This window comes from Equus asinus, chromosome 14 (assembly GCF_041296235.1).
Source record: "Equus asinus isolate D_3611 breed Donkey chromosome 14, EquAss-T2T_v2, whole genome shotgun sequence".
In the NCBI taxonomy this organism is placed as follows: Eukaryota; Metazoa; Chordata; class Mammalia; order Perissodactyla; family Equidae; genus Equus; species Equus asinus.
The window spans coordinates 40,227,404-40,236,973 of NC_091803.1; the positions used below are offsets into that span (position 1 = coordinate 40,227,404).

At 48.2% G+C, this 9,570-nt stretch overlaps 1 long non-coding RNA gene across 1 annotated transcript; it reads left to right on the forward strand.

Annotated features, from left to right (window-relative positions):
* Positions 1 to 6,147: 6,147 nt before the first annotated feature.
* Positions 6,148 to 9,284, forward strand: LOC139040124 (uncharacterized). The gene is made up of 3 exons (XR_011494023.1): positions 6,148 to 6,352; positions 7,534 to 7,674; positions 8,698 to 9,284. It is a non-coding gene; the product is annotated as an uncharacterized lncRNA (long non-coding RNA).
* The last annotated feature ends 286 nt before the right edge of the window (positions 9,285 to 9,570 follow it).

The window sequence follows — 9,570 nt, forward strand, 5'->3', positions numbered from 1 at the left end:
CCCAGAGCTTTCCATGGTCCACGCAGTCCGTGGCTTTACTGTCGTCTATAAAACACAGATGAACCTTCTGAAATGCTTTGAAGTAGCCAAGGAATCGTCGCGGTTAGATCTCATGTGCCTCTCCCTTTTCGAAATCCGGCTCGGACATCAGGCATTTCTTGCTCCATGTGAGGTCAACGCCTTTGTGGCGGCACCTTGAGCATCACTTTACTTGCTGGGAAATGAGAGCAACGGCCCTGGAGTTACTGCGCTCCTTGCTTCTCCTTTCTTGGGGCTTGGGATGTATATGAAGCGTTTCCGGGCATTCCCAACATTGTTGAGGAATCCACTGAGGAAGACGTTATTCCCAACATTATGGAGGAATAATTGACAATATGATTGCATATGTTTAAAGCGTCCAACATGATGATTTGATATACATACATGTTATGGGATGATTACCCACATCAAGGTGATTAACACCTCCCTCACCTCACATAGCTTTGTGTGTGTGTGTGTGTGTGCGTGGTGAGAATGCTTAAGATCTACTCTCAGCAACTTTCAAGTATACAATACCAAATTATTCACTACAGTCACCATGCTGCGTGTTAGATCCCCGGAACTGATTCTTCCTATAACTGGAAGTTTGTACCTTTGACCTACATTTCCTCATTTCCTGCCCCTCCCAGCCCCTGGGAACCGCCACTCCATTTTCTGTTTCTATGATGTCAACTCGCTCGCTTGCTTCGTTTCTCTCTCTCTCTCTCTTTCCACGTATGAGTGATAACCATACAGTATTTGTCTGGCTTATTCTACTTAGCACAGTGCCCTCCATGTTTATTCATGTTGTCGCAAATGTCAGGATTTCCTTTTTTTTTTGGCTGGATAATATTCCGTTGTTATACCTATTGGCCATTTGAATGTCTTCTTTGGAAAAAATGTCTATTCAGGTCCTTTGCCCATTTTTAATTGGATTATTTGCTTTTTTGCCATTGCGTTGTGTGAGTCCTTTATATATTTTGGATATTGGCCCCATATCAGGTACATTGTTTGTGGATATTTTCTCCCATTCTGTAGCTTGCCTTTTCAATTTGTAGAGTGTTGCCTCTGCTGTGCAGAAGCTCTTTCGTTTGATATAGTCCCATTGCTTATTTTAGCTTTTGTTCCCTGTGCTTTTGGTGTCTTATCCAAGAAATCATTGCCAAGACCAATGTCAAGGATCTTTTCCCCTGTTTTCTTCTGGGAGCTTTATAGTTTCAGGTCTCATATTTAAGTCTTTGATCCATTTCCAGTTAATTTTTGTGAGTGGTGTAAGACAAGGGTCCAGTTTCATCCTTTTGCGTGTGGCTGTCTAGTTTTCCCGACACCATCTATTGAAGGGACTGTCCTTTACCCATTGTGTGTTCTTGTCACCCTCGTCAGAAATTGGTTGACCACATATGTGTGGGTTTGTGTCTGGGCTCTCTATTCTGTTCCACTGGTCTATGCACCTGTTTTTATGCCAGTACCATACTATTTTGATTACTATAGTTTTGTAATATAGCTTGAAATCAGGAAGTGTGATGCCTCCAGCTTTGTTCTTCTTTCTCAAGATTGCTTTGGCTATTTGGGGTCACTTGTGGTTCCATACAAATTTTAGGATAGTTTTTTTCTCTCTCTCTGAAAAATGCCGTTGGAATCTTGATAGGGATTGCATTGAATCTGTGGATTGCTTTGGGTAGTATGGACATTTTCACAATATTAATTCTTCCAATCCAAGAACACAGGATAGCCTCCCATTTATTTGTGTCTTCTTCAGTTTCTTTCATCAATGTCGTCGAGTTTTCAGTATACAGGGCTTTCAGCTCTTTGGTTAAGTTTATTCCTAAGTAGTTTATCGTTTAGGTGCTGTTGTAAATGGGATTGCTTTCCTACTTTCTCTTTCAAATAGTTTGTTATTGGTGGATAGAAACACAAATGATTTTTGTATGTTGATTTTGTATCCTGCAACTTTACTGAATTCATTTATTAGTTCTAACAGCTTTTTGATGTAGTCTTTAGGGTTTTCTATTCTAAACTCATGTCATCTGCAAACAGAGAGAATTTGACTTCTTCCTTTCTGATTTGGATGCTTTTTATTTCTTTTTCTTGCCTAATTGCTATGGCTAGGATTTCTTCCTCTTCTCGTAATGATACTAGTCATTGGATTTAGGGCCCACCCTAACCCAATATGATCTCACTTAAACTTAACTGATGCATCTGCAAAGACCCTATTTCCAAATAAGGTCACATTTACAGGTCCTGGGGATGAGGACTTCAGTATATCTCTTTGGAGACACAATTCAACCCAAAGCAAAGGGAGTCCAGACAATGAAAAAAGGGCATCATGCTGCATGAATCTCCTGGGGCTTAATTTCCTCGTGTAATAGTATATGGCTAAGATTAACCCATCTTGTAGTTCATTCATTTTTACCTGCTGTGTCATCTTCCACCAGGTCAGGGTGCCACCACTGATCCATCTGCTCTGCTGGGGCTGGCCTTTTGGTGGTCTCTAGGCGTCTGCTAGTTGGAAGTGCTGTTTGAACATTCTCATAACTGGTTCTTGGTGCACGCTTGCAGGAGTTTCTCTAGGACGATTACCTAGAAGAGGAGTCACTGGGACTCAGAATAAGCAAATATTCAACCTTAGGAGATGATCGCCAGCTGCTTTTGAAAGTGACTGACCTAATTGCCTCTCACCACGCCCTCTCTGTGCGATCCACGCCCTCTCTGTGCAACCCACGCCCTTTCTGTATGATCCACGTCCTCTCTGCCATTTGGTGTTCTTAGATTTTAAAATGTTTGCCAATCGACTGTAAAATTGTTGCCAGTTGACATCTTAATTTGTATTTCCTTGATCACTAATGGTGCTGAACATCTTTCTCAATGCTAAGGTCTAAAATATAGTCACCTATATTTTCCACTAAGGTTCTGAAGCTTTGTTTTTGACATTGAAGTTCACAATCTATCATCTTCCCCAACACTCAGGTATAAAAGATATTTACCTATAACCTCCACTCAGGATTTTAAAGTGGTTTTGTTTGTTTGGGGCACTTAAATCCTGAGTCTGGAGTTGATTTTTGTGTGAGGAGGGGTTGATCTTATCATCTTAGGGGCTTTTGTAGGGTGACAAGTGTTTTTGGGGGACAGTGGGACGGGATATTTGACTGGGACTCTGGAGTGTCCTGGGAATTGCTCACTGGACTTTGAGTTCAAATTCTGCTCCTCCCATGGACTGCCTGTGAGCTCTTACCTTTCATCTCTGTGAGCCTCAGTTTCCTCACCTGTAAAATGGGGATTATAGTGGATATTGCCCTTGGTTGCCTTGAAGAGTATGTAGAATATGTCCCACCTTGTCCAGCACACAGTGTAAGAACACTAACTAGCATTTCTTCTTCTTCTTTTTTGTTTGTGGAAGATTAGCCCTGAGCTACCATCTGCTGCCAATCCTCCTCTTTTTTTTTTTGCTGAGGAAGACTGGCTCTGAGCTAACATCCTTGCCCATCTTCCTCTACTTTATATGTGGGACACCTGCCACAGCATGGCTTGCCAAGTGGTGCCATGTCCGCACCCGGGATCCGAACTGACGAACCCCAGGCCGCTGAAGCAGAGCATGCAAACTTAACCACTGCGCCACAGGGCTGGCCCTACTCACTGGCGTTTCTTGACCACTTACTGCTTGCCGGGTAACTCACCAAGCACTTTCCATGTGTTATGAACTCACTGAAGCCCTGGAAACTCCATGAGGTAGATGGTATTTTCCACACTTTCCAGATGAGGAAACTGAGTCTCCAGAGGATGAGTAAGTCCTCCCAGGCACAGAGCTAGCAAGCATCAGAGGACTTGAGCCCTGGCTCTCTGGTTGCACAGCCCTCATCCGTCACCACCACACATCAGAGCCATTTCCCTTCCCTCCCTGCATCCTCCATGCTCCAGAATCCAGTCCCTGGGCCCCAGGAGAGACATGGCTGCTTCTCCGGGAGGAAGGGTCTAGAGGTTGAAATGGGGGAGTGGTAGGCAGTGGGGTTGATCCCCAATTCCCCTGTGGCCCCTGCCTTTGACTCTGAGGCTGGTGAGAGGCTGGGAAGGGAGGGAGTGCAGGGCCCCTGGTGGGGAAGCCCATCCATTGTCCCCTCTGCAGGCAGCTGGCGGCTACGGTGGAGATGAAGCACTGGCCACAGCGTCCCCCAGCGTCATTCATTATTCACAGCCACCATCCCGGGCCCGGGGTCGCTCAGGGGTCAGGCAGGAATTATTCCCAAGGTCCGGCTCTTAGGGACTTTTATCCACAGTTGAGCCTGAGCACAAACAACCCTGTTGTCTAGACCTGAGGGCTGGGGGCTTTCCACCGAGGGGGACAGAGCCTCCAGCTCGAGCTGCGGGCCTTCGAGCCGCCTCTGAGCCCAGCTCTGCCACTTCCCAGTTACCTCCGCAGAGCCTCATTGTCCTGATCTGGAAAATGGGAATACGGTTTAGAAACTATCTACACAGGAGGCCCGGGTAGCCCACAGCTGGGCTTGATCCCCAGAGTCACTGATTGTAGATTTGCTCTTCAGCGATGGTCCCCCAGGCCCTGCTGAGATGTGGAGATGGTACGACTCCCGAGGGAGTTCACAGCCTCCTGGGGGACACAGGGCCCCGGTGTATTAGAAGCCCTGCAAAAAGGGCTTCTAATAAGCCAACGTGTCCCCCCAGAAAAGCTGGTTAAAGGTGATTATTCACGGAACAGCTGTTGATTGAACCCCAGCAAGCTGCAGTTGTGAGCAGGACAGTCATGTCCCCACAGCCATGGCGCCTACAGTCTAGTCTCCCAGGAAGACTGGGGGCCGCTGGGCCCTGCCAGGAGGAGACCTCCCAGGGTCAGTCTGCGGCCAGGCTGGGGCTCAGCTGAGGGGCAGAGGGCTCCCAGGTCTGCCCATGGGTGGGGTGGGGGCTTAAGCACACCCATTCCCAAAACCATACAAAGCTCATGTCTCCTTGCCTGTGGGGAGGCCCTGACTGAGGGGCGGGGATAAGACTGGAGCCCCTGGAATCACCCAGACCCGAGTTTGACTTATGGGGTGTATTGGTCATCTATCACTGAGTAATAAATGACCCCAACACTTAGCATGATTTTCTCATAGAGTCTGTGGGCCAGGAATACAGCAGCAGCCCAGCTGGGTCCCTCCTGCGGTTGCAGATAAGATGGCAGCCAGAGGTACAGTCCCAGGAGGGCGGGACAGGCTGGAGGACACCTGCCCCGTGGCTCGCTCCCGTGGCTGTAGGCAGGAGGCCTCAGCCCCTCACTGTGAGGGCTTCTCTGCAGGGCTGCTTGAGCGCCCTCACAACGTGGCGGCTGGCTTCCCCAGCATGAGTGACACCAGACGGAGAGCAAGAAGGGTGCCTTTTATGACCTAGTCCCAGAGGTCAGCCTCTATCACTCCTACCACATTCTATTCATTAAAAGTGGGTCACTGAGTCCAGCCCACACTCAAGGTGAGGCCCCACCTTTTGAAGGGAAGAGGGTCAAAGCATACATGGATGGATTTGAGAATCACCACACCGGGTGACCTCGGGCAAGTCCCTTCTGGCTGAGCCTCAGTTTCCTCATCTGTGAGATGGGGGTCATGAGTCGTGGCACCTCCCTCACAGGGCCGTTGTGAATTGAGATGAGAAGATACACATGGAGCATTTAGTGCAGGGTGTGTCACGTTAGTTCCCCTCCAATAAACACCAGTTGCCGCTCTCAGTGTGGTTAATTAGAGGGACTTACCCAGGGCCAGTCCCCGCCCTCCTGGCCCAGGGGTTCTCAACCCTGGCTGCACATGGGAACCACAGGAACAGCTGTAAAACCACAGCTCCAGAAACCCCCACCCCATTTTCGGATTCAGTAGGTCTTAAAGGGGCCTCTAGGCATGTGGATTTTTAAAGCTCGTCAAGTCATTCTTAATTTGCAGCCAGGGTTGAAGATCAGTGTCCTAACCTGGGAATTCTTAACCATGACCCATCAACAGATAAAATGCAATGAAGAAATAAAAAACGGAGAGGGGTCCCCTCTAATTCAGGAGTTCTCAACGTGGGGTCCCTGGCGTCACCTGGGAGCTTGTTAGAAATGCATCTTCTTGGGCCCACCCCAAACCCACTGAATCAGGAACTCTGTGGGTGGAGCCCAGCGAGTTGCTGTGTTTCCGCAGCAACACACACGAGTGAGACTCAGAGGTCACTCTCTTGCTCTCTCCCTTTGGCTCGCTCTGATGAAATAAGCTGCCACGTTGTGAGCTGCCATGTTGGAGGGGCGCCCACGGCAGGGAACTGAAGGCTGCCAACACCTACTGAGCAAGCCTGGAAGCAGACCTTTCCCCACTCAAGCCTGCAGGTGAGACCACAGCCCTGCTGACACCTGGGCTGCAGCCTGTGAGAGACCCCGAGCTGGAGGAAGTCACTCCCAGATCTCTGTCCCACGAAAACTGTGGAATAATCAATATTTGTCGTTTTAAGCCACAAAGTTTTTTGGCAATTCACTATGCAGCAAATAGATAACTCATACGGTGGATCGTGGCAGGAGGGAGAGAGATGGGCGGGGCGGGGGGGCGGGTAGAGGGACCTACTGGAGTAGAGTCTACATTCAAAGAGATTTAAGAAACTTATAAACCCCTTTCAATGTGTAGACGTTGTTTGGATCCTGATTTGAACATATTAAATGTTTTGTTTTTAAGTTGATATTTGGGAAACGTGAACACGAGGACATCCTAGATGATATTATGCTATGATCGTTCACGTTTATTTCGTGTGATAGTGGTATTGTTTTGAAAAAGAGGCTTTATCTTTTAGAGAAACATATTGAGCTATTTACAGATGAAAGGATATGCTGTTGTGGATTTGCTTTAAAATAATGAGGGGGGGGCGGTGCATGTGAGACAAAATGACTGGCCGTGAACCGATGGTTGTTGAGGGGAGCGGGCGGTGTGTGGAAGCTCCCTTTACTATTCTCTGTGTTTTTGTGTCTGTTTGAAATTTTGCATAGCAAAAAGTTAAAAAATAAATGGAGTGTGCCCCATGTGCCCATTTTACAGATGGACAAAGCAAACCCCAGAAGCAGGCAGGAGAATCAGGAAAAAGGTCGGGAGGGACTTAGGTCATTGCCACTGAGGGATGTGCCTGAGCCCAGCCCCGTGTCTGTGTCAACCTGGGGAGGGGGCTGCTCCGTCTGAGCCTGGAGGTGGGGGCGAGCCTCCCCTGTGATCCGAGACTCAGAGGTTTCCGGCTGTTCCTGGCCGACACGCTCCTCCATCTGACGGCCCTGGTGGCTGGCTATTATGTCCATCCCTGTGGATGGTGTCTTTTAAGTATGGAGTGTGACCCTCATTTTGTCTTCATATATTACGTTATCACAATGGATGGGTTTTATTGAATTTTATTTTAGACTTCCTTTTTTCTTTTTAAGAAGACACTTGCTCCTGGTAAAATCAAAGGAACACAGGGAAAAGCCAGTCTTCCTCTCTCTCCTGTCCTCCAGTCACTTGCCGGAGACAACTATTTACGTCATTTATTCCACAGAAGTTTGTTGAGCACCTGCCATGTGTCACGGACCGTGCTGGGCTCCGAGTCCAACAGGAACGCGATGTGAGCCACAGATGAGAGCCGCATGTGAAATTGTGAATTTTCAGGAAGCCACATTAAAAATGTAGGAAGGAGCAGGTGATGTTCATTTTAATAATATATTTCTAACAATTATTAGTGAGATATTTTACATTTTGCTCATACCCTATCAGTCTGCATTAGTCTGCGTTAGTTGTCGTGAAAGCTCGGGCTGCCATAAGACCACAGCCCAGGCGGCTGAAACGATAGAAATTGATTTTCTCACGGTTCCGGAGGCCAGGAGCCCGAGGTCGAGGTGCCGGCAGGGCTGGCTTCTTCCGAGGCCTCTCTCCGTGGCTCTCCGATGGCCGCCTTCTCGCCATGTCCGCACATCGTCTTTCTCTGTGTGCCACCCCCAGTTTCTCTCCATGTGTCCTGTTCTCTTCTTATAAGGACACCGGTAGGATTGGGTTAAGGCCACCCGAAGGGTCTCATTTCACCTCAGTCACCTCTTTTAAGGCTCTGTCCCCAAATACAGTCACATCCTGAGGAAATGGGGGTTAGGGCCTCACCAGATGGACTTGGCGGGGGAGACACGATTCCGTCCACCCCTAAGTCTTCCACACCCCACGTGTGTTTGACCCTCATGTCATATCTCCGTTCTGACCAGCCCCACTTCAAGGGCTCAGCTGCCACACGTGACTGGTGGTGGCCGCGTTGGACGGTGCAGCTCTGGGGGCGGGAGTCACAGTGCAAACACAGCAAACGTCCCTGCCCTCGTGGGGCTTCCATTCTGCTGGAGGAGATGGACAATTGATAAAGAACTAAAATGCATCGTATGCCGCGTGTGTGCTAGGGAGGAAAACAAAGGAGAGGGGAGGGGGAGGGGGTGACAATCCAGGAGGACGTCCTCTCAGAGAGATCCTGTGGGAACACAGGGGAGAGGTGGGTGGGTGGAGGGACGGAAGGATGGAGCGATGGGTATAGATCTATCCCCCTTTATTTATTTATTTTTCCCCTGAGGAAGATTAGCCCGGAGCTAACATCTGCTGCCAATTCTCCTCTTTTTGCTGAGGAAGACTGGCCCTGAGCTAACATCCGTGCCCATCTTCCTCTACTTTATATGTGGGACGCCTACCACAGCATGGCTTTTGCCAAGCAGTGCCGTGTGCACCCCCGGGATCTGGACCTGCGAACCCCAGGCCACCAATGAGGAACGTGCAAATTTAACTGCTGCACCACTGGACCGGCCCCTCTCCCCGTTTTTAAAAGCACAGATGGTAATATTCCATACATGCTGTCTCTTCTTATTTTAAAATATATCTCAAAACTCACTCCCTATCACCACACATGGATATGCCTTATTCTTTTCGATCTCTTGATTTTAAAGAATAATTTGAAACACATAGAGACACGGTGCTGCTGAGCCAGAATAACAGAGCCTGGTGTGTGTTGGGAGCTGACCATCTCAGGCACCAGGTGCCTCATCCGACCCTCCCCACGACCCGAAGCGTGGGCGCTGTTCCCAAAAACAACTCAAGCTCAGAGGCAGCCTTTACAAATGGGTGGAAACCAAAACTTCTGACTTCAGAGAAACGTCAAGCCCTGGATGGCGGCACCACCAAATGCTAGGGTCCGAGAGACTCTCCTGTCGAGGTTAACAGAATAACAAAATCCTAATTATAGTATTATCATATCACATTAAATGCAGTAATACTATAACATAGAGCAACAGATTAACATACTATTGTATTAATATATAATAAATATAAAATCTGTTATAAATCTGTTTGATATATTATGAATATACAAATATTATAAAGTATATAAAATATTAATGAGGAAAATAAATAATTGAGAGAAAATCCTGGGAAAAGAGCAAACCCAGGATGAGCAGATTCGTTCCTCATGCAAGAACGGAGACCTTGGCCAGCGCCCCCAGGGCTGGCTCTGAGACTGTGTCTGGGGATAGGGCCGCGGATGGAGCACTGGGGTCCAGGGGTCCGGCTAGGACTC